General features: G+C 42.5%; 1 protein-coding gene across 2 annotated transcripts in view; it reads right to left on the reverse strand.

Annotated features, from left to right (window-relative positions):
- The window catches only part of Atp10d (ATPase phospholipid transporting 10D (putative)), a 112,234-nt gene that overhangs the window by 68,267 nt on the left and 17,979 nt on the right, over positions 1–25,988 (reverse strand). Inside the window, 1 exon segment of one of the 2 annotated variants that reach the window (NM_001427806.1) lies at positions 24,410–24,614. The exons of the other annotated variant lie outside the window; for it this stretch is intronic. The gene's annotated coding sequence lies outside the window, so the exon portion shown is untranslated. 2 annotated transcript variants of the gene reach the window in all.

Below are 25,988 nucleotides of genomic sequence, written 5' to 3' on the forward strand. Positions count from 1 at the left end.
GGCTCTTAATGAGCACTGACTGCTCTGAGGACCTCGGTTCAATTCCCAGCACCCACACAGCAGCTCACAACTGTCTGTAACTCCAGTTCCAGGGGACCTGACACCCTCACCCAGACATATGAGCAGGGAAAACATAAAATAAAAATAAACTATTTTTTAAAAAGATTATTTAAGGTGGTTTTCCTTCCAAGCTTCCCTCTGAGTCTAGTATGAGTATGAATTCATTTTTCTGAAGTACGATACTAATCAGAAGTTAATCGTTCTCCCCAAAGGACACTGAAATTAGACTCAACTTTTATGATTCTAAAATCCTAAGTCATCATCCACCAACACGGGCAGCTCTGTTCTGACTCCCCTCGCTCTTGAGATCAGTATTTGAACAACCCATTCTTGGAAGTACATTGTTCACCATGCATTGGGCCGTATACAATCCAGGACAGTACGGCTAGGTGACATCAGGTTGTTGTCACATTTACAGCAAATACACCAAAGCACAGATAAATGACTTAAAATCTGTTAGATCTCTTTAAAAATTCACCTGGAACAAAGCTATGAAAATAAGTGAGAGTAAAAACATGCACATACTCATTCATTTAACTTACACTCCTTGGGGTGGGGGTGGGGGTTTTGAGCCTGAGCTACGCACGCGCTATACACATCCTAGGTAAGCATCCTACCTCTGTGCTATATCCCTATCTGTTTCTTTGTGATTTCATTTTGCAACAGAGGCTAAACAAGTTGCTGGGCTGCTTTAAATTCATCTGCAGCTGAGGCATGGCTTAACCTTGCTACACTCCTGCCTCAGTCCCCTGCATAGCCAAGACAACAAGCCTGCAACCTATGGCCTGGCTCAGAAAGCCACTTTTAACAATAGGAGCATAGCCTCAAAGGGCATGTCTTTGTCTCTGAATATTGAGTGCTGTTATAATATCTCCCCATTAGAAAAGCAGACTTATCGGTTTTGTATGTGCAGTAGGAGGAATGTTTTTGCTGTACTGGATCTGTCCTTGGGATCCTGTCCTCTAAGCCACCTACTCAAGAGAAGTAAGTCCACGAAGTAAGTTGACTAGCTAAAACAATACTATTTTTCAACACAGCATTTAAAGGTCTGTACCTAGCTGGATGTGGTGACTCACACCTTTAATCCCAGCATTTGGAAGACAGAAGGGGATCTCTGTGAGTTTGAGGACAGCCAGGTCTACAATGTGAGTTCTAGAACAGCCAGGGCTGTTACAGAGAAATCCAGGGTGGGGGGAGGGAAGCTTAGGTTTTGTTATTTTTTGTTTTTTATGCTGCAAAAATGCATGAAGTGTACCCTGAATAACGAAAGTAGTTCACAGTGAAGCTAGAACTTCTCCATAGAATAAGGAAGTGAGACAAGGCTCTACAAATTATTCAACATTGCAGAGCAAGCTAGCTTAACACAATGCTGCTTTCCTGTAGGAGCATCAGGGGCTGCCCTGACAAATCTCATGCTTATCTTGAGAAAGCCGACGCTGGTACGACTTGCTACCACTTCTACACTTTCCAGTGAGAAGTTTTCACTTGCAGTTAAACTCTTAAGAGGCAACATGGCATATCTGTCTGGTGTCCACACCCTCGTACAACAATGTAAATACCACTTGACCCTTTAAATTTCAGAGCAGTTTCCTGGTGCTGTAACATGAGATTAAAGAAACCTGGAACAAACGCGGGAGGTGTTAACTTCTGGTAATTCATGGTACGTCTGACTAACACCCTCACCCTGACAAAAATAAACACTTTGTTCATGCAGGCAGTCTGCTTTGTGTGGTGGTCAGCCAAGCAAGAACCGTATCTTCCCCTAAGTCACCCAGTTTCGGAGAAATAACGCCAAACTGACTGAAAAACATTTCACTGCCAATGTATGTCAGCACCAGCTTTTCTCTGTGCCTTCTCAATATCCTTAAACCTCCATTAGAGGCTCTGCATCCACTCATGTATTGTATCCCTTCCTCCTCTTTCTCATGGGGTTTTCATGGATAGGGACCCACTGCTCCACATTGCCTCCCTCCGCCATTACTCTCGATAGTCCAGCAGCTCAGAACCAGAATAACTCACCAGCACTGTTACCATTCCTTAAAACTGACAGCTGGGAATTGGACCCGGTGCTACAGGCCTGGGACCTCAGCTACTTAGAAAGCTAAGGTAGGAGGATTACAAATTCAAGGTCAGCCTGAATAAATTAGCAAGCCCTTGTCTTAGAATAAAAGGGAAAACTGGATGGGGAGGGTCGATGGTTCAGTGGGTAAAAGACAAGTACGTGCCACCAAGACTGATGATCCAAGAGTTCAAGTCCTGGAAGCTACACTGGGTGAAAGAAGAGAACTGAGAACTGAATTCCAGAATTTTCTGACCTTCACAAATGTACCTTGACATGAATTCACTCTCTCTCTCTCTCTCTCTCTCTCTCTCTCTCTCTCTCTCTTATTTATATGTTATACACACAAACACAAAATAAATAAAATAAATAAGTAAAATGTAAAAGAGTAGTTGAAAATATCACTACATATAGAGTAATTGCTAAGCATGTAAAAGACCCTACTATCCACTATTTATTTTTATTTATTTGTTTGTTATTTAAACAATAGACTTTTATTCCATAGCTTGCAAGTATATATTATTCTTTTTAAAAAACATATAGGTTATATGCACATGTATGAGTTTCCTGTGGACATCAAAACATTGGAGTGCCCTGAAGTTAGACTTAAAGTTGGGTGTAAGCTATCCATCCAATAGATGCTGCAAATGGAACTTTTAGAAGATGGTCTCTTAGACGAACAGTAAGCATGCTACACCACAAAGCCATCACTCCAGCCCCCAATACACTGTATTCTTCACAACTGAGCCTGAACACTTTTTTTTCCCAGCTGGGAGATTGATTGATTGGCTGATTGGTTGTTCTCTAAATCTCATTCCTTGTTACAGGTCTGTGGAAGTTGCCTGTCTCATCTTCTTTAAACCTGGTAGGCTACATACTTTGGGATATTCACTCATTTTTTCCAACTTAGTGTAATATGTCTTTAGTTTATGTTCTAAACTTTTTCTGAATTTTTTTAGTGTCTACTGCCAACACATACCTTCTTGCCTTCAATTTTCCTAATTTGTCTCCTCTCTTTCTCTTCATTTGTTTGGCTAAAATTATTGTTCTAATTTATGTTTCAAAGAACCAATTATTTGATCCATTGACTCCTTACATTATTCTCTTCATTTCCGTTTCATTAATTCTTAATCACTTTTTTCTATCTATTGTTTTGGATTTGGCTTTTTGTTTTGCTTTGTTTATCAAACCCCAAGCTATGTAAGCTAGCTGTCTCTGTGTGTGTGTATGTGTGTGTGTGTGTGTGTGTGGGTGTGCGTGCATGGGTGTATGGGTGTATGGGTGTGTGTGTGTGTATGTGTAGGTGTGTATGCATGGGTGTGTATGCGAGTGTGTGTGTGTGTGTGTGGGTGGGTGTGTGTATGTGTGTGTGGGTGTGTGTATGTGTGCGAGCGTGTCAGAGAGAGAGAGAGAGAGAGAGAGAGAGAGAGAGGGAGGGAGGGAGGGAGGCATTAAAGTACATGTGAGTGGAAGCCATAGAATGTAGAGTCAAGGTCAACCAGTACTATTTTGTAAAAACACATGATAATTGGATCTGAGCACTTAGGCACGTTGGAGAGAAGCTCTGCTTTCAGGGACTAAGGAGGAACAACGTGTTTAGAACTAATTAGCAGACCCGTAAGGGTGTTTTGAATTTCCAGTTTAAAACTGAAGTCTTCCCCCACTGGGCAACTTTGAACCCTTATCCCCAATTTGTGGTGCTATTTGGAAAGGGTAGGGGGGTACTATGGAGGCTTTAGGAGATGAGGTCACCAAGAGTGGATTTGGAACTTTCTACCCTGGCTCCAGTGTCAGCTGCTCTCTGCTTCCCAGTCAGCGGCCATGGGACAAGCTCCTGCTGCACCATCATGAATCAAGACGCCCCTTCCCTCCCTTCTCTGCCATGACTAAGACCGATGGAGACCTGAGAATTAATCTACCCTCCTGTGGGTTGTTTCTCTCAGGTCTTTTGGCCACAGTGATGTAAAAATAACTGATATGGACAGAATGACCAGGAATCTGTCAAGTTTCTTCTGACTCTGTAGCTTTCAACATGTGTTCCCCACCAACTTTAGACAATGTGTTCTCTGAGCTGCAACCTAACATACACGCACACGTGGCTGCAGACAACGGCATCTCCAGCCCTGCAGATGGACGGTCCCTGTCCTTTCATCATAACAGCTTTGGTTTCGACATTCACCAATGTGTTGAAATACATACTTTGCAGTCGCTCGCTCCACACTGAACTGACAGTTTCTATGGGAGTGGAGAGATCCACATTCCCAGTCTGTTGGATGCACACACTGGACTCACAGATGCTAAAGATGCCATCAGGGCCAGAGGGCACAGGCGTACACAACACTTTTCCCACCAGAGCCAAGACAGAGCCTTTTAGACTTTCTAATTCATCCAAGCAAAGGAATGTCAGTGCTCAGAAAAGAGTCTCACGTTGCTATTGTAAGTATAAACATTCACGAACGTTCCATTAAGTCATGCCTACCTCAAGGAGTAATGTATACATTCTGGAGGTCACTTAATCTAAAGCAGGCCTTCCTAGACTTCCCATTCACGAATCTTTCTCCCTCAAGAAACTTTTTATGAGACCCCAGGTACACCAGTACATAAAACAGGTATGCAAATTGAACATTTACACATAATAGATGCTAAGAAATCCATTTTAAAACAGGCAATTTGCATACTAATAAGATGAGTATGCTTGCTTATTTTTATGTAAGGAATTAAATTTGGGATGAATATTTGACACTGCAGGGTATAGAGCATCTTTGATACTTTTCACTTATATCTTGTAATTGTTGGTGCCAAGAACAATACAAAATCCCATTAAGAACGCTCTAGATACTCTTGGAAATTAATATTTTAAAAACGAGGCCATGAATTTTAAAAAGAGCAAGGGGGGATATATTTGAGTGTTTGGAGAGAGAAGGGGGAAGAAATAATATAATCATACTCTGATAGTAAAAAAAAATAATAATAATTTAAAAGAGAGAGAAAGATTGTTAGAAATTCCGTCCTTGCTGACAGAGGGAATGGAGGACTGTCCCTGACTCTGTTTCCTGCTTTGGGGACCTGGGTTTCCTCACGCAGCCTTATAGGAGGGGAGGTGCCTTCTTATTGCACCAAGCCATGTTTGGTTGCTATCCCTGAGAGAACTGCCCTCTTCTGAAGGAAAATGAAACAAACGAGGATGGGGAGGGACAGGTGGAGGGGGATAGAGCAGATGTGGGGGTGGAGGGAGGGAGGGGAAACTGCAGCCAGGATGCAATATATGAGAGAATAAATAATTATATTATCCGTAAAAAATGAAATTCTGTCTTAATCCCGATCTGGAATCTATTTAGTGGTTTTTTTTCCTTTGTTTTGAAACACAACCAAGCAATTCAAAGAGCAATTTTTAAAAATCGAATATTCGATCACAGCATAATCCAAAGGTGTACTAAGCTGATTCTTCCATACAGGAAACAACGCGAGGGAACCTCAGAACTCTCTGTTTTCCATAGCTAAGCCTCATGTCTCTCTATGAGCTGAAAATTCTTATTTAAACACTAAAGACACTACATAGCCTACGCAGTCTCAAATCTGAACCCCAGTGTTTTAGGTGGCACTCAGGGATCCTGGATGCCACAAGGGCATGCTCAGTGACAGGTGCACCTGTTGTGTCTTCAGAACAGAGGCTTACAGTGAAACCATGAGAAAAATGCAGGCCAGCCCTGCCAGAAATGCCTCAGGTTTATCACACATTTGATAAATATTAAATCACTTATGTTCACAAGCATTTTATCATTCCCCTTCTGATGTTTGCAACCCATATATTCCTCTACACAGCCATACCCGGAGTTGGGAACCATGGCTTAGCTATGATCTAGAAGTCAAAATGAATAGAGCCTAACTGGGCAACTTTCAACTGAACGATATACTTTGTATCAGGGTGCCAACAAGCTCCTTGCTTCAATTTCTTTTTAAGAACACAGAGAACCAGCATTTTGAAACATTAATAATTAGCACACATTTTTGTTAGAAGTTTTTTATTATGGCCCCTTGACTCCAGCAGTCCATTCCATATAGTTCATCCATTTTAGCTAAAGTTGTAGTTAATAGGCACTCTGCTCGCCATTTAAAATAATTTTTACTTTAACTGACATATAATGGTTACACAATTTTCCAGAGCATGATATGGTATTTTAATACATATATAGGCTATACAATCATTAAACCAAGCCAATTTACATATCTAGCATCTCATGCACTTATCATTTCTCTGTGACTAGAATATTCAAAAGTCTTTCCTCTAGCTATTTTGAAGCAGTCAATGCAATATGGTAACCATGTTTACCTCGCTGTACAAGAGAACATCAGGATTTATGTCTCCTATCTAACTTTAACTCACCAACCTCTCCCTCTTTCTTCCTCTGCCCTACTCCCACTGCCCGCAGATGGCCTTGTACCACATTCACATTTCACACTTGATCATCCTCACCACATCTTTACACATTAAGATGCTCCAGCCGTGTCCGTGTCCATTCCCATATTACCTTCGGTATTTGTCGGCATTTGACCTATACATGTAATGTCTCAGCCTCAGTGTGTTCAAGGGAAAGTGGATGGCATTTACATCATGGGAGACACTGTAGATGAAAACTATCCCTTCTCGCCCTTACTCGCACTGCCTGCTATCTCTTAGGCTATTCCACACCAAGGCTGGGAACCGTGTATGTTGAACTGAGGTACAAACATTAAGTGATGATTATCTAGAGCATAATTCGAATTGCTTGAGTCTAAGTAAATACTCCATACAATGTACCTGTAGTACCTAGAAGTAACCAACACAGGAATATTCACGCCAACGTCACAACCAACGAATTTGACCGGAAATTACCTCACCACCCAAACTCAACCCCAAACATTCTCTCCCAAGCTCATGCTGACCATGTTTGTGAACCGACCGCAGTCTACTTGTTCGGTTTCCCAAGCTCCCATGATAAGAATGCTCCAGGGGCTGGTTAATCAAGCTGCCACGTCTCTTCCCAGGAGATTCTGGTCCTGGGGACCCACAGTGCAGCCCACGCTTGTGTAATTTTATTAGCAACCTGCTGGCTTATCATAGATCGAGAGCCTAGAATAGCCTCTGTATTTCTACAAATACTGTTCCGTCTTGCTGAGGCTGGCCAACCAAATTACCTCCTGGACACCCTAGTCCCTACTGACTTGCTGGCCCGTTTTCAGTTGGACTGTGGAATAAGAAAGACTGGGAAGGGTTGACATAGGCAGCACGTCAGGGGTCCCCTACTCTGCTCCCACTACAACCCAACGCCCGGCTCAGTCACTGTGCTTCGCAGTGCGTCTCAGCAGCTTCCGTTCTCAGTAGGGAATGTAGGCAATTGCCCTCTATGGGTCTTGTCCAAAGCTAGATATTCAACAGATATCTATTGATGTTGTACTCTTAGAGGAAAGTGGTAATCAAAAGTAGACACAAATTCAGCATCACCGTCCTTCTCTTAGAAGTGGGGATAAAAGCCCTAAGTTTGGGGAAGCTCGGGTCATTGATTTTGGCTTACAGTTGCATCATTCAATCCTTGACAGACGGAACCCAAACCTTCTTTTTTTTTTAAAAGATTTTATTTATATGAATACACTGTAGCTGTCTTCATCTTCAGACACACCAGAAGAGGGATGGTAGTGAGCCACCTTGTGGTTGCTGGGAACTGAACTCAGGACCTCTGGAAGAGCAGGTCAGTGCTCTTAACCACTGAGCCATCCCTCCAGCCGGAACCCAAACCTTCTTGGTCCTGGGTTCAATGTCCACTCCCAGACTCTGTCTCTCTTATCAGCTAACTTCGCTCAAAGGGTTGCCGTAAACATCCAATGTCAGTGCCTCATTATAATATGTGACCCTTTACAGACGCTAAGTAAAGGTTAATCATTGCTGGAGTAGTTGAGAGCTTATATGCATAGCCGATAATAACAACATACCCCAGTATTCTTCTGTGTTTAATGTTTTAAAACTCTTAACCTGGGCTCAGTCACTGGTCCCGTTCATCTTTTAGCAGCCATGCTCCTCAGTTAACCAGAGCACTTTCTAAGCAACTAACTAGCAAAGGACAGCCACACCCTCCTCCTCCTTTCTCTCAGCTGTCCCCAGGGGCAAGTCTGGCACCCAGGAGACAGAAGCTGGAAAGAACAACTTAAGGTGGAACACGTTTAAAACACTCTTCAAGATCATCATTCCTAATCCCAAGATTGAACCATAGTCCCCAAAAGCTGATTTATCATTGTTTTCTGCTAACAACCCCAAGTTCCCGTGGTATAGCTGGCCCAATTCTCTACTCCTGATAGGCACTCTGACTTGAGGATTAAGGAAGACATGTTTTTAAATGATACAAAGAAGTAAGCACTTAAAGCCCAAAGATGATCAACTGGAACCAAAGAACATTTAAGATTTACTCTCCTGTCCTGAGCTGATCACCTTGAGACATTTTTTCTGGAAAATTAAAAAAAAAAAATTACTACTAAAGTATAGCTACATTTAGTGCTTATTAAAGTCACTTATTATACACAAATCACTTAAAAACAGGCTAAGTTCTCAAAACTCTGTATCCCTGGATGAATGCTTAATTTGGCAAGTTGGAAGCAGCAAAGATTAGCAATGGTAAATACAGGATAATGAATTCTCTCGGGCCCAGTTAGCACTTCAAAGTCTTAGAGGGCATCCCCAGCCAACAAACAACCACATACACACATGAGGTCATCTGTCTAGAAGACAAACACGGCCTTCTGGGTCGTCAGTTCAGGACTGTCTTCCTCAGGATGCACCTGAGTCACCTGAATCTCACCCCTTTGGTTTCAGACCCAGCAGGTCTGAGTCGGAGTCCAGAAACAAGCATGTCTAACAAGTTTGCAGGTAGTGCTGAGCACGATGTATTACACAGTGTTGGGGAGCCCATTTCATTTTAACATAAAGACCAAGGCCACTAGCTTGACAGTCGACACAAACAGAACCCCATGGGCAAAGACTAAAATGAACTAAAAAGGGTAGAACACACCACCACCACCAGTACCACCACCACGCCAGGTTAGGAGGTTTTAAAGATTAAGTCTTTCTATAGACTTAAGACTATTACTACTCATTTCAACTACCATTCCCAAAAGCTTGGCAAGGAAGAAGTTAAGATGATGACCTTCACCCTAACAGAATCATAGCCTTCTTTACAATCCACTAGCCCAGTTGTCATCAGAGAGGTGTCATCCAGCAGCTGATGACAGCAGATGCAGAGAGACCCACACTCAAATACTTGGTGGAGCCCGGGAGCTCCTGCAGGGGAGGGGGATGAAGGATTGTAGGAGCCATAGGGATCGAGGACACCGTAAGTACACAGCCCACAGAATCGACTCAGCAGGGCTTATCAGGGATCAGGGAGGCCAAGCAACATGGAGCCAGCATGGGACTGTGCTAAGTCCTCTGCATACAAGCTGTGCTTGGGGGTGGTTGTGGGACAGAGGGAGTAGGAGTGTCTCTGACTCTTTTGTGTGCTCTTGGGACATGGGTTGCCTCATCCAACCCTGATAGGAGGGTTCGTGCCTAGTCTTATTGTAACTTTTTTTTTTGCCAGGAACAGTTGTTAATTCTTGGAAGGCTAGCTCTTTCTTCCTTCCTTCCTCCCTTCCTTCCTTCCTTCCTTCCTTCCTTTCTTCCTTTCTTCCTTTCCTTTCAAAGGAAACGAATGGGGAAAGGATCAAGGGTAGATGAGGATAAACAACTGAGCAGTATGATGGGAAACAAAACTGCAGTCAGGATATAATTTATGATAGAGAAGGAGGAGGAGAAAGAGGAGGAAAAGGAGGAGGAGGAGTGGAGAAGATTCAATTGCCCATAACATTTATTAAGTAAATAAAGCCATCAAAATGGCTGCGCACAGACAGCTAGATGTTAAGGACTCAGCTTTCTGTCAATGAACAAAGTCTAAAAGAAGAAGAAATAAAAAAAAAAAAAAAAAAACAGAAACAAAAACGCACAGCTCAGGGGCTGCTGAGCTGGTCAGGTGTTAAGAGAGTTCCCGTTGGGCAGCTCATAACCACCTCTAACTCCAGCTCCAGAGGAGCTCATGCCTGACCTTCCAAGGGCTCTGCACTCACATGCACACACCCATGCACCGAAGTTTAAACTAATAAAAATAAATGTCAATTTGGCTTAGAAAGAAATAAAGGAAGGAACGGAGGGAAGGAGGAAGGAGGGAGGGAGGAAGGAAGGAAGGAGGGAAGGAAAATGCTAATGAAATATTAAAGGTTTTCTGTGCTCCAAATCTTGTTTATCTATCAGGGTGAATAACAAGAATGGAGAAATCTACAGCAAACAGTTTCTAATATGAGACAGGAATTCTTTCATAGAAGATTTCTCTCGGGAATGTCTCATTAGCTGTTCATCAGAGATGGCCACACCAAAAGCAAAGGTCACCCTTATAAGGCTTGAGTTTGCCCCAATCTATGTCATCTCTGACCCTTCCTAACACTCTCTACAAGAGGCTTAGCTCTCGGGGAGACACTCGAATGGCAATGAGATCGCCTCACATCTTCTTTTGGTTTCTTTGCTATTTCAGGTACCGAGGTATTTCACTGGCGAAGATCCCTTAACAGTGATTATCTTGTTGCCTTGAAGCACTTTCCTTCCTTCACTTCATCTCTTCTTTCGGAAAGAAGATAAGCATCAAAAGTGATGGATATATCTAAGGCAGGGTTGTGCAATGACAAGACCCAGGTCACTTCACTAGAAAGCCGTGGCTCTTGAATAGTGGAGGTATAGCATCCATTCTCTGCGCTCGGTGAGTAAGCCGACTGCTTGCATGAAATAGCCTTGGACTGTTGAATGCTATGCCATATTCCTTTGTATTGAACTTTTTAAACTAAACCCCAGTAGGCATGCACATCCTACACTTTAGGTCTATACATGAGGCCAGGCCAGGGTACTACCTCACTCAAAACATTGCCACAAAGTAATTACTTTTGATTCCAAGTGATCATCATGATGGAAGGAGGTGTCCAGAAAGGTTATAAAAAGCTAAGTCATACTTTCACTATACCTCTGAGAGAGAAATCTTTATGATAGTTTGGCCATTTTTTGAGGGCCCTAAATAGGAAAAGGTCAACTGAAATCACATGCCTTGCCCTTAATTTCTGGATTGTAGTTCATTCCTGATGTAGTCATGTTCACAACCAGAAATAACTATCACAATAATCCACCCAGAGACTGAGAGTCATGGCTTAGCCCACTTTCAGTGTGCTCAGAATACTTCCATTAGCCTAGAGTTGGACAAAATCATCTGACACATCTATTTCTCAACACAGTGTGGGCTATCTCTGTAATCTACCGATATCTGTATGCACAGAGCACAGGTCACATGTCAGTACCCTGGGGAAGACTGGTTCTTTATCAATGTGATTGTGTGGCTGACTAGGAGCAGTGGCTGCTCATTGCTGCCACCCATCATCTGGAGAGAGAATCATGCCATGCATCTGTCTAGGAAAAAAACAAAGTTCAAAATCTGAAGTGCATTACTGTGAAAATATGCATTGTTTTAGTATCAACTCACAGACAAAAGAGTTAGAGTTGGACCACCATATGCTGGGCCCCATTAGCACACATTAACAAATATGTTTATTAGAGTGATGGGTGGGTGGATGGATGATGGATGAATGGATAAATGGGTGAATGGATTTAGATGGTCTATCCAGACACAGAAAGCTTCAATGCTTCTCTTCTTCAGTAACTCTCTTACTTTCTTGAAAGGATCACATCTCTAAATAAGTCTCCTTGGGTGGCTACTTAGGGTCAGTCAGTTTGAAGAGAAACAGGCAAATGTTGAAGGCATATAGGCATATCCCTATGTTATTACAATCTCATCCATACTTCCTGATCACCTAAATCAATTTTGAAATCTGAACAAACATATATTGAAACACTGAAAGTAGCTATTTTGAACACTGTTTTGCTTTTGGTAACCCTAGCGTGATGGTCTGTATATACTTGGCCCAGTGTAGTGGCACTATTAGAAGGTGTGGCCCTGGGGTTGGGGATTTAGCTCAGTGGTAGAGCGCTTGCCTAGGAAGCGCAAGGCCCTGGGTTCGGTCCCCAGCTCCAAAAAAAAGAACAAAAAAAAAAAAAAAAAAAAGAAGGTGTGGCCCTGTTGGAGAAGCTGAGGACTTGTTGGAATAGGTGTGTCACTGTGGACCCTCATCCTAGCTGCCTGGAAGCCAGTATTCTGCTAGCAACCTTCAGATGCAGATGTAGAACTCTCAGCCACTCTTGCACCGTGCCTGCCTGGACACTGCCATGCTCCCACCTTGATGATAATGGACTGAACCTCTGAACCTCTAAGCCAGTCCCAATTAGGTGTTGTCCTTACAAGAGTTGCCATGGTCATGGTGTCTGTTCACAGCAGTAAGACCCTGACCAAAACACCTAGCTACCTCTAAAACGCTATGCTGTGAAACAGAATAGTATGTTTTTGAGATTTGGCTATTCAGGATTAATAAGGTATTAATATATTATCAGTATAAAAATAAATTCATGCCCTGGGTCCTGCTAAGACTGAACCCCCAGTGAACTAGACTGGTGGGGGGAGGGCGGCAATGGGGGGAGGGTTGGGAGGGGAACACCCATAAGGAAGGGGAGGGGGGAGGGGGATGTTTGCCCGGATACCGGGAAAGGGAATAACACTCGAAATGTATATAAGAAATACTCGTTAATAAAAAAAATAAAATAAAATGTAAAAAATAAATAAATAAATAAATAAATAAATAAATAAATAAAATTATGCCTTGAACAAAAAAAAAATAAACTCATATTAATGTTCAATACTTGCCACTATCTGTGTGGGAATATTTATTTAACCACTTGAATTTGTTAATTTCAGAAACATTAGATGTGATTAATAGGAGATTTTTCACAGGCTCTTAAAATAAGATCCAACATATAGAAATATAATTTATGTTAAAATAAATGCTACTTTAAACAAGACTCCAATACCTAGTTATCCATCTTCCACTAAGAGACCAACTATCAAATGTAAATAAGAAATACTCAAGTTAATAAAGATAAAAAAAAGAGAGAGAGAGACCAGCTATCTTCCTACGGCCCATCATTCTCACATGTTTTTACGTCCCTCCTTAACAGGTTTAGATTTTATGACCAACACCTCCCCCTCTCTTGTATATTCTTTAAACCTGATAATGCTTTTCTCACTTCCTTCTTGGAAAAAAAAAAAATCCATGTTCTGCCTATATTCAAAGCAGTTACATCAAACTTTGTATCCATCCTGCCTCAGTACCCATGACCTGAAAGGGCTTGGGAGAAACACACCACCCCAGATTAGTCACTTGAAATTCACAGCCACAAGCCACAAGTCAGCACAGACTGCAATCAGTGAATCCCGTCTGGTGGCTCACACTTCCGTGCACGATTGTTTCCGATAGTTTTCCTCCTCCTCTGATATTTAACATCTCCCATCCCCCAATATTCTTTCTGTTCCTGATCTTATTTCTTCTTTTATTAGGAAAAAGCAAAGTCATCATCATTGTACTGGCTGGTTTTGTGTGTCAACCTGACACAAGCTGGAGTTATCGCAGAAAGGAGCTTCAGGTGAGGAAATGCCTCCATGAGACCCAGCTGTAAGGCATTCTCTCAATTAGTGATCTAGTGGAGAGGACCCAGCCCATGGTGGGTGGTGCCATTCCTGGGCTGGTGGTCTTGGGTTCTATAAGAGAGCAAGCTGAGCAAGCCAGGAAAAGCAAACCAGTAAGCAGCATCCCTCCATGGCCTCTGCATCAGCTCCTGCTTCCTGACCTGTGTGAGCTCCAGTCCTGACTTCCTTTGGTGATGAACAGCAACATGAAAGTGTAAGCTGAATAAACCCTTTCCTCCCCAACTTGCTTCTTGGTCATGATGTTTGTGCAGGAATAGAAACCCTGACTGAGACAATCATACAAGGTCCCCAGCTAAGTTTCTCAAGCGTACACTTCTCCTAAAACCCAGTCTCACAGAGAGCCACCAAGGAGGAAGCCCATTTCCAGACACACACGTGATAGACTAAGTCCCCTTGAGCCGTCTTAATCCCACTGGCTCTAGACTGGAGTCATTAGTGGCAGTGTATCCTGGTATCACCCTACAACCTTGATTCTGCATGCCAGAGTCATGTGAGTTTGCATTAAAATCTACATACAACATGTAACCGTGAAACCAACGACAACCTTGTAACACAACAGGAGGACATAACAGGGAAATAAAACAAGTAGATCCAAGTTTTAAAGGCAGCCGACATATTTAAACCTCGCTGTTCTACTGCACTTGGGGAGGACAGGCTTCTGAGCAGCCTATATTTTCAGACCTCTTAAGACATCACAGAAAGCAAAAAAAAAAAAAAAAAAAGAATTCCATCCGGAATGGACATCATCATACAACATGTACTCCATGCTCCTGCATCTCACCCAGCACTCGGTACATTTTCTTCTCTGGGAGTTTAGCACCGGTGCTTTGGGGGCCTTTAGATCTGTGTCTGAGTCTTCTTGATCTCATCACCCCCGTGAATGTGCACACATGGTTTTGTAGGCTTCACCACCCCACCCCTACCAAAGAGCTGCTGTGATAAAGAAAAGTCTTTTACCTCCAAAACAGAGGTTTATAAATGTAAAGTAAGTTGTGACTGCTATGGTCTTCAAGAGTGAAACTAGCAAGACCTGCTTAATACAATCATTTCTGCTGTTCAGACACCTCCCATACTTCTAGTCATTAAATAAGTACTGAAAAGCTCCCGTGGGCTGGCCAGGTCCTGCTCCAGGCACTGAAGTCAGTGTTCTGCACCATCTCCACATGATTCTTGGCCTGCAGGAGTACACAGTCTAGCAAAGGGATCAGCCATGAACCCCATGGGGTTCCCTCATTAGCACAAACTTCACAGAGTAGCTGCCATGAGACAAACAGAGGCCAGGCAGGTTTCAGAGCAGAACAGAGCATTACAATACCAAGCAATAAATAAATAAGCAAGTTCTGAAAGGAAGCCAGGACACGGAGCAGTGTTCCCTTTGACTGCAACCAAAGGACCATGTTAAACCGGCAGAAAACAAATCTCCTGCTAGGTTATCTTCTTCACTCACACATGCTGAGGGGAAACTCCTGTTTTATGTGACGAGTGTGTGTGTGTTTGTGTGTGTGTGTGGTGTGGTGTGTACTGTGGTAAACACCCTGGACTGTGCTTATGAAGACAGTCTTAAAATTATCATCAGGAAGATAAAGGTCAGTGAGCTAACAGTTTTTGTTAATAACAACATCCCTTATATAGCTACCTCATTCACTGTTCTAACAGTAACCTAACAATGCCTGACAGAGCAGATACCCAAGGACTCTGTTTAAATACATTAACTATTTCCTGTCAGGTTCTAGGAGTTATATTATGCATCTTGGCAATAATTCTCTTCAAACAAAGCAAAGACTCTGAGAACGAAGGCTAATCAGTTATGAGAATTTCTCAATGGATGAGCACGTTCTTCGCCAGAGATCTGTATGGACAATTGCATCTCGATCCTTAAGATGTCCTAAAGCTATCTCATCTTTGCCAGAGGAGGCAGTTCCGTTCAGCTTTAGACTACAGATTACATAAATGGGGCCAGGTTAGGCAATATCTGGAGACACTTTTTGTTATGGATGCCACCAGCAAGGAAGGCTGTTCTGTATCCTACAGTACACAAAATGGTTCCTCACAAAAAAAGGAATCCCTAGCTTCCAAATCAAGATTAGGCTGCTGCTGCGAAACCCAGGATCAAAGCAAGCTATTCTTCTGTTAAAGAGAGGGAGGAGTGGCGAGATGCACAGACGGACTTTTCTTAAAACTCAGTTTCAAATGATTAACTGACCCAATTCACACGCCTTCACTCAGGATTTCTTATGACCCTCAGTCTCGACATAAAAGACACATGACAATAATCATACCTACCCTGCAGGGTTGTTATTAGGCATACGTAAGAATGGATGTACGTTATCCATGTACAATAAACCAATAAATAGGAGTTACTCCTGTAACAGGGATGCTTCTTGCTTATTTGTTAACGGTTGGCATGTGTACCACTCAAGAAAAGCATTTTAAAGACAGAAGGGCTTGAGGCTGGAGAGATGGCTCAGTGGTTAAGAGCACTGACTGCTCTTGCACAGGACTGGTTCTGATTTCCTCTACTTTCACTCAAACCCTTGTAACTCCAGTTCCAGGGATCCAACACCCTTCTCTATCCTCCACAGGAGCCTGCACATGGAGTCATGCAAACAGACATAGGCATGTGCACACATTCACACACACTCACACTCACACACACACACACACTTACATACTCACACACACTCACACACATACACACTCACACCACACACACATACTCACACACTCACACACACTCACACACTTACATACACACTCACACACTCTCACACACACTCATACACACTCACACACATACACACTCACACCACACACACACATACTCACACACATACTTACACACTTACACACACTCACACACTCTCACACACACACTCTCATACACACACACACTCACATACTCACACACACACTCACCCACAAACACAAACACACACACTCTCACACACACACTCATACACACATTGACACTCACACACTCACACATTCACACACACACACCACACTAACACATGCATAAATAAAAATAAATAAATCTTTTCCTTTTCAAAATGGCAAGGCTGGGAAACTCAAAAACTCCATACATAAAGGTGGAAATAACCTTAAATATTCAACAAAAGATTTCATTTTAAAGTCAAGAAAAATGAAATTCAGAGAGACTGACTTTACTCAATTACAATAGCTGGAAAGCAGCTGCTCACATCCAGTTACACTGTCAGCTCCTACATATCTAAGTAAACTTTTAATAACCTTAGGTATGCCTTTAATTATGAATCTGCCGTCAAATTATTTAGGGCAATTGTGACTGTTAAAATTTCATGTGACTACTACACCATGAAATAAGCCTTACTTAGGCGTGAGATTTACAGTCTCTCATTTGTGGGATCCACCACAGTTTCAATATCACTCTGAAGTGTTCTGTTGTCATTGCATGAGTCTGCTTTATAACTCACCTCTTATAGAAATCGATGTCATGAATTATTCATTGGTGATTCATGTATTTGGAATATATTTTGGAAAAGAGCTTGAAAACAAACTACACAGAAGTAGATACACTGTATAAAATGTATAATGCATTATGTTGAGAACCTTAACACTGGTTAACTTGGAGGTATTATAATCGAGTTTTATTTTTAAGTATATCTTTCTCATGATGACCTCTGTTTTTACCATTTATTCCAAAACCAGGGAGCAGACCTCCATATTCACTTTAAAGACTAAAATTAACTCTAATCATAAGTATATTGCATCTTGTAATTTTGAAACCTACTTATGATGGCGCACTTAATAACCAGAATTAATAATGGATCTACACTTAAATCAGAGGGAGGCTACATGCAATACTTCAAGTTTTGAAGGTTTGGGAGGGGTGCTATGTCGTTGTTTGAGGGTTTGGGGATTTTTTTGAGACAAGATTTCTCTGTGTAGCCCTGGCTGTCCTGAAACTGAATCTGAAGGCCAGACTGGCCTCGAACTAATAGATCTGCCTGCCTCTGCCTCCTGAGTCCAAGAGGTAAAGGCGTGCACCACCACTGCTGGGCCAAGTTTCTGTTTGCTTTTTCCTTTGAAGAAAAATCTCATCAGGTGTATGATAAGCACATTGCCTCAGTAGTAAAAACTAACAACCACTCTCAAGATCCCCAAATAGTGTGTCCATGTTAATCTTTAGCATTATATCAGATTAATAGACGTGTGGACGCTAAATTCTACCCAATAGGAATTTCCTATGAGCAAGCACAACATAAGGCTTACCTCTGTTTGCAACAGGAATCTGCCGTCAAGAAACAAACGGCCTAAAACTAGCCAACACAATCTTTAAGAACTCCACACCCGGCTTTGGTTGCTTTAGAAACTCTGGGGGACGGAGGGGAGGAGTTAAATGAGTGGTATTTTCAATCAACTCAATGGAAACCCAAAGGTATTGTTAGTAACCTGCAAGGCTTGGCATCTTGTCCTGACTAGAGGCAGAGAGGGAATGAAGGAAGCATAAACATACACACAGAAAAGCTGGGGTCGGCTGGGCCGAGTGAGCGAGCGAGCGAGCGTCCATGTGGTACCAAGGACACAGCCACCTGGAACCTCTGCATGTTTATTGTGTATAGCCCAGTGGGAGGAGTTAGTCTCAGTAGGCGGTCTCTGTAGACCAGCAGTCTCAGGCTGTAAACATCCGAAAGGAAGAAGCTGTGTTTTTGCACACTCAGAGTGTGTAATCACTCACATACTGACACGCACTGTCAACATTCCCACTCTGGACCAGGGGAAGGCTTTGCTAATCCCAAACCGGACTAGTATGGGGAATGCTTTGCCACCTCCATCAATCTGAGGCAGGCGTTGGTTCTAGACATGGCCACGCCCATGTCGATAGTCCACATTCAATCAAGACTTCCTCCACTCCCTACACAGTAGAAGTGACACAGAGAAAGGGGTGCAATTCTCTTTCTTAGGGTCCTTTCAGAGAAGGTCAGACCTGCCTGTGAAAGCCCAGTGAATAAAGTGGCCTGCTCCCCCGAGAATTTTCTCTAAGCCTGGTTCGCAGAGTCGCGCCCAAACAGAATCTCAGGTGAAGCTTATAAACACAGGCTGATTCTTTCTCTTCTCAGTCACAGGCTGTCCTGTTTCCAACTTAGGAGGTCTACAGTCTGGGAAAAGAAACTGTATTGCTAACAAGTTCGACCAATACCGTGGCCCCCAGTCTAGGGACTACCATAATGTGGTAATCCAAGTCAACTGTAAAAAAGACTTACTTTTAAGTTATATCTTCTTACAGAACATTATCCAATGTTGTTTTTATGCAGCTAATAATTCTCACCCCTGTGTATATTATTCTTAAAATAACTAGTCAAAATTTTTTCATAATACACCAGAAATAGTATTTTTTTGGTATGCGTAAACAAAATATTTAGAGCAAAGGAAAATAATTTGAGGAATGATGAGAGAAAAAGAGTAAGGAAGATGAGTTACTTTTGCACTAAAAAGGAAATTCTTAAGCCTGTAAAAAACTATATGCACTTGAAAAATTAGATATCGTAACAATGTATGACTCCAAACGTTTCCTAAAGGTCTTTCACAGATTATTTATTTTACACACACACACACACACACACACACACACACTCACACATACACACACATGTGTGACTATGTATATATGTATGCATATTATGTACTTATTAAATATGAAGCAAATAAGCACATCAAATCAAATTTTTAAACATGTCCTTTGAGGGAAACGGTATTCCTGGACATGTAATGAAATCACTCATCTCTTCATTCCTCATGGTAGAAGACAGAGAATTCAGTACAGTGGATGAATAGCTTAGTTCCTAAGCCCTAATGATTTGATTTTGAAAGTTATCAGCTGACTTTAATTCTGGTATAAATAAATATCGCATGGATAACCACTGACTGTTTCTCAATGGCTAAAATTGACTTCAATACGTGGCGTATGCTGTTGAAGACTGGATTATAGACGCCGATTACTTAAGCTGCATGCATATTTCAATTGTCTCTGAGGCCTGCAAGCTAAGCAGGACACATGTGGCATGGAACACTGATAACGGACAGATCTAACTGTAAACAATATGAAAAGGAAGTCAGCAAACTCTCCTGCCTTGAGCCTAGGTCACAGTGACAGGGCTACGTGCACCAAGAGATTCAGAATCATTGATGCCTGTGAAACCTGCCGCAGTGCCTCCTGCAGAGAGAGAGAGAGAGAGAGAGAGAGAGAGAGAGAGAGAGAATTGAAAGCAGGCAGCAGACCAAGTGTAGCTGCTTCCACTATCAAGAGATCAAAACCAAGCGCTGGGCCATAGGCTGCTGGCACTGCTTCCCACATGAAAGTGATGGGTGATACGAATGAATCTACCATATCACCTCTACAATCACAGTCAAGTCCTCCGCCATCAGAAAACCAAAGGAACTGAAAGACTGGTGGAAGTGCTCCCATCCCTACTCTACAATAAATGGGTTGATCTATGACCACCAGCAAAAAGGGAAGTCTACAAAAGCAATGCTGATGGTTTGATGGTGCAGAGCTGTACGCATCAAAGGCCTCCTTTGGTGGTTGAACAAAGTCGTGTCTCCAGCTGTGATTTATTTTACCTCCCCACCTTCTACTACATGTGCTACATTGGTCTAATATGTATGCCAGAGTCCCGACACTTCTGTTGTCCTCGTCCCATTACAAATACCAGAGATGCTGGGATGTTCAGAACTGATGTGCGATACAAAGATTCATTCCAAGGAGAGACTCAAAGAAAAGTTGCATTTACCTAAAAACGCTAGATGAAGAAAAGTTCAGTCATCTTTGAGGAATTAAGAAATAGTCTCGAGAGTCAACACATGGACCTTGAATCAAGACTGATACTGTAATGAGCCATGATCAAACAGCATCAAATAAATCTGCAGGAAATAACACAGCTCTGTCAACAACTGGCCACTTATTACAAACACAAACCTTTCTGAACCTCAGTTTCCACATCTGTTAAACGAAATACCTATCCCCAAGGTTTTCTAAAGGTGATTAAAAATCCCACCATGTGTAGCCCACTGTCATTAACTCGTTCATTAAAGTACTTTTTCCTATGCTCTCACTAAATCTAGAAACTAACCAGGCCATGAAACAGACAGACAAAAATCCTTCCTTCTCTGCTTCATTTACTTGACGTTGCCCTAGGTACCGCATTGGTGGTAAATAAAAGAACCCTAAAATCCGATGAAAATACCCAATTCAATTTAGGGAACGTGTGAATACGGGAAAACAAAAATTCCCATGGAAAAAAATCACTGTATGAGGTCCGAGAATAGAAAGGAAGAAAAGCTTCCCAGAAAAGAGCATTTCACGTGAGCCTGGACAGAGCCCTGATAGGATGGAGCTGTAGGTTTCAAGAAAGCAGTGTTATAAAAGGAGAGGGGATGGAAACTCTGAGCAGTTCCATTCAGCCAGAGTCTCCGGCACAAGTTAAGAAGTGGTGGGCCATGAGAATGATGTATGTGAGGACCAGAGCAAAGTTTTAAGTGTTGAGAGATGAAGAGTTTATGTTTAGTTTGGAACAAATGGGAAACCATGAAAGATATTGAGAAGGGTGGGATATGGTACAGAAATTTAGATTTCCTTACAAGTCAGAGAGAGATGCTAGGATGGGACAAAAGGCAGAGAACTTCACAGGAAAATGGAGTGATGACCTCCAGAATAGTTTCCCAATGATGACCTAGGGAAAGGAACACTTCCCAAGGCATCTCTCAGGGCACCTTTGGGACAAGGGCAGCACAGGTGTCTGGCACAGCAATATTAACTGCTTGTCCACCATATTCCCCTGTTCCATGAATGGGCCTCTGAGTTCTGCACTGTCTGATCACCTGCCTTTACCTGTGACCATTGCTACATCCTTACAATGCCATATCTCAATCACACATCTCTGTCCTCAGTCAATACATACGGACCACGACCAAACGAAGCTAGCAAAACCATCCGTGTCCGACCGGACAATGGGCCTACCATACTCATGCAGAGCCTGACTGGAGGGAAGCAAGTACCTTTTGATCCATCATCATCATGACCTCAGACCTCCCAGCCTTCTGAACTTTGAGAAGAGAATCGCTGCTTTTGTCTTTAAACCAGCTATCGAGTTTATACTAAAGACTAAGGTATAGATAGATTCAAAACCCTATAAAAATGATCTTCAGTGAAAAGTAGACACAGGGCTGGAGAATTAGCTCAGTGGTTAAGAGCATTTGCTGCTCTGGGAGAGGATAAGGACCCAATCCCCAGCACCCATATAGTGGCTCACAACCGTATGCAACTCCAGGCACAGGGGATCTGAGGGCACACACACTCACATGCAGGTAAAATACTCATCGTGTGAAATAATAAATAAATCTGAAGGAAGTAGACGGAAATGGGTAGTTTATAAAGAAAAATAAAATTTGGAATGTCTAAATTTGGGGATGGTATAAACATCCCAATAATTTCAGACTTCAGCATAGGAATAAATCCCCATGTTTGCGCAGAAACTGGGGAAAACAAGACGTGAGAACTGCAGGGAGACTATTCAGTGATATAGAAGGACATCCTTGACAGGAAAAATGTAAACAAAAGTTGCAAAATGCTATCCTTCTGGACAATAAATTTACTAATGAGAAGTAATCCAAATATCAGTGGTTCTTATTACATGGAGAGATTCGAGGTGATGATGCCACAGGTTCCATTTTGTGGCATTGATGTGTACTTTCTATATTAGTAAATATAGTTTAGTTGCCAGGAAAAAAAAACCAATTGCTCTCTTAATAAAAATAATTCATTTGAGAATGTAGAACACGCAGGTTGTATCATCTCAGCCCTCTCTTGCCGCATTCCCATAGGCTCCCTTATTATATATAACACACACTAAGTATCATTGTTTCTGGGTGGGGCTGGGTGGTGAGTGTGTGGGGACTCAGGAAACCTACTCCAGGCTGCATCTATCACGTGTGGTGATCCCATCCAGCACACGTCCCCGAGATATTATTAACTCTCCTGGCTTAAGTACTGATGACCTGTTCTGTGTATCCTCATTGATACATTTCTCAGGGTCCCCCAGTGATGCTGCTGAGGTATTGAAACTAAATAAATAATGGGGGCGTCATGGGGCGGGCAGAGGTTTCTGCTTTAATCAGATACTTAAGTCAAACATGGGATGAAGGCTTTTACTGTGTGAACTTTAAAAAACGTTCTTTAAAAATGTATTCTAAAGGTATAGCCGTCCAATAGATGAGTTATGAATCTTATAACAGATTTTAGCCAAATTCTAAGCATTTCCCCACCGCTTACAGAAAATAAATAACAGCCTTATCAGTTACTTAGTCACCAAGCGTGAAAAGTATTCAGTTTTTGTTACAGGAAGGTCAAACATTCCCCACATCCTGTTTCAGATTGCTGAACTTTCCTTCCCGCCCCCTACACAGTGAGTGTTAGGTTAAATAAACTGAGGGTTATTAATTTCTTTTCTTTTCCCTGTCAACCCTTTCAACAGTGTGCTCTCATTTTGATACTTACAAACAATAGGACAGAGGTCTATAAGACACATCTGAATGAGAATAAAAATCCCTAAGGATCCCTTATTATCTTGGGGGTTACTGAAGCAGGACACTGAACTAACTCTTCTGCTTCCAAGTTCACCAGCTTCACTTTCGCTCTAAAGAAAGCAAAAGGGTTTTGTTATTGTTCTTGTTGTTGTTGTTGTTGTTGGATTTGTTTCTTTGTTTAAATTGCACTTTTTCTCACATGAGCTGGCCTAGTGCAATTTAAGCATGGTTGCAGTAACATTGGCCAGGAGCCCCTGCCCTCCTTGGAACATCTTTCAAGGTTGATTGGAGTTAAAGGCTTGCTCCGAGCCCCTAGAATTGTCTTCCCCCATGTGAACAGCTCCAACGGCTGTCTTGAAAGGAGGCCAGAAGGAATTTTAGTAGTCTTATCCAAATGAGAGTGCTTTGAATATATTCCTTCTAAAGGTACCGGCCTTCTGATTTTCCAGATTGAAGGAATTCATTGACTAGCTCGCATCTTTCGCTACTGACATGGTGACATAAAACAAGTTTTATGATGGACGATGAAGCGTGCCCCAAATAACAACGAAGTTCTTCAAAGTTGGAGTATGCAGGAAAGAATGCGGACATCTTTTTATTTATTCAATTATTTTTAGCATTCCTTTCAAAACAGTTTCACAACAAATTCCAACACAAACACAAATTACCTTTTCCCTCCCTAGGGATTAACCCTATTTTTTTTTTTTTTTTGGAAGAAATTACCAAAGCTTTTCATTACGGGGAAGAGGGGTGCAGTCAAAGCTCCTTTCAACTACTGGATTTCGAAATGGAATGGCAAACGTGTGCGTGCCTGTGCGAAGGCACAAGTGTGTGCACAATCCATCTTTTACAGAACCCAGCTTTCAAAAAGGGTAGTGCTCTGTAGAAATCAAGTGACTGGAAGTGGTGTGAGAGCTTCTCTGTTTCCAAAGTCCTGTCCCGCACCAGAAGTGACAGGAAAGAAGTCATCAGTCTGAAGCACAGCTGGGCTGAGAGTGAGCAGAGGCTGGGCGGAGGCGGCTAGCCGCGTCTCTCTTACCTGTTCCTCCCGAGGCGCTCATCACAGCATGGTTACCTCGGATCCCAAAGTGCCAAAAGAGAACCGGGCAGGGATCCACAGAGCAGGGAGAGTTACACTTCCAAGCCAGCCATTTGTCTTGGAGAAGCAGAACAATACCTACTTCCCAGCTCCCCAGCTCCGCGTGCGGAGCGCGGGCGCCTGAACCGGGCGGAGCAGGCGACTCCCCGCCCTCCTGTAGACCTCGGGGGCTCCACGCCGACACAGCGCCGGTGGAATGCCAATCTCCCGTTGTCCCGCCCCCCGTGACGTAGGGGGTGGGGCCTAGCAGCTGCCGGGTTCCCGGCTCCAGCTGTTGGACTCGGCAGAAGCCCCGCCCTGCCCAGATGTCCCAGTGACCCAGGGTCTGGCTTTTCGCTCCCTGAAGGTCAGAGCAGTTTGCAGGTCATCTAACCTGTACTTACTTTCCTGTGCTTTTGTGAAACAATGCACCGGTTTAGCTAGGCTTGAAACATCTAGTGGTTACATTTAGGAAAGACATTAATTCTAAAAGTTAATGCTAATTCTAATGTTAAAGTTGTTGTAACTAGGAACTATTTTATAAAAAGGATCACAGTTCTGATTTGGGCATCTTTCTCTTTCGACTCCTTTAGTCAGGATAAGGCGACTTCATCCACAGATCTGCCAGGGGCTGCTTGCTTTATGCTCACACTCTCTTCTTTTTCTCTTTTCTATGCTTTTCTTTTTGTCTCTTCAATTGTATTTCTAAAATAAAAATGAATAAATCTGTCTGGTCTCTCAAAACGTGAGAAGGCAAGTGGGTGCATCGACTATATTCAAAGGTAGGCCCTGTCCAAGAAGAGCAGAAAACCACACACTGGACTGAATGTGAAAAGAAAAGTTAAAATTGGCTTAGTAAGGAAGTGAGAGAGAAAGGAGAAGAGTCGAGTAGCGTCAAAACACATTATATGGAATTCCCTAAGAATTAATACAAATAATTACTTAAGAATAATAAAGAAGCCAGGCTACACAGAGAAATCCTCAAAAAATCAACCAATAATAAAAATAAGTAAATAAATAAAAGAAGGTGAAAGAGAGGTCATTTAAAGAAACAGAGCATTTGAAATAACTCAAAACCCCAAAAATCTCAGCTGTCGGTTATTCAAACAAACGCGAGGCACGGATAGAACCCCTCGGTTCTGCTGTTTTGTGCCTCTGGCCTCAGTCTCTCCAGTGCTTTGAGAATGTGCATCAAGAGTGAGAAATTAATTGATCATGCAAATGCCTCTCAGTGATGTGTTCACTGAGGGAGCTGGCTGGGCGGCTTGACAACCATCCCAACCCAAGAGATGCCAAACAAGTTTTTTAAAGACCTATCCAGGAGGTGGATGGCTTTGTCAGGCCAGGAAGGAGGTCTGGGTGTGGCTTCCTATGACAACTCTTTCTGCAGGCAAGGGCACATCCCCTGGGCTTAGTCAACTCCTGGCCTTAGTAACACTTTTGCGGATATATCGTTATCTCTGACATGATGATTGTTTGTTTGTTTTTTCTTTTTTTTTTTTATTCTTGTTAGTTAGTCGTCTGGTAACATTTTAAAACT

Source organism: Rattus norvegicus, chromosome 14 (genome assembly GCF_021556685.1).
Source record: "Rattus norvegicus strain SHRSP/BbbUtx chromosome 14, alternate assembly SHRSP_T2T, whole genome shotgun sequence".
NCBI classification, from domain to species: domain Eukaryota; kingdom Metazoa; phylum Chordata; class Mammalia; order Rodentia; family Muridae; genus Rattus; species Rattus norvegicus.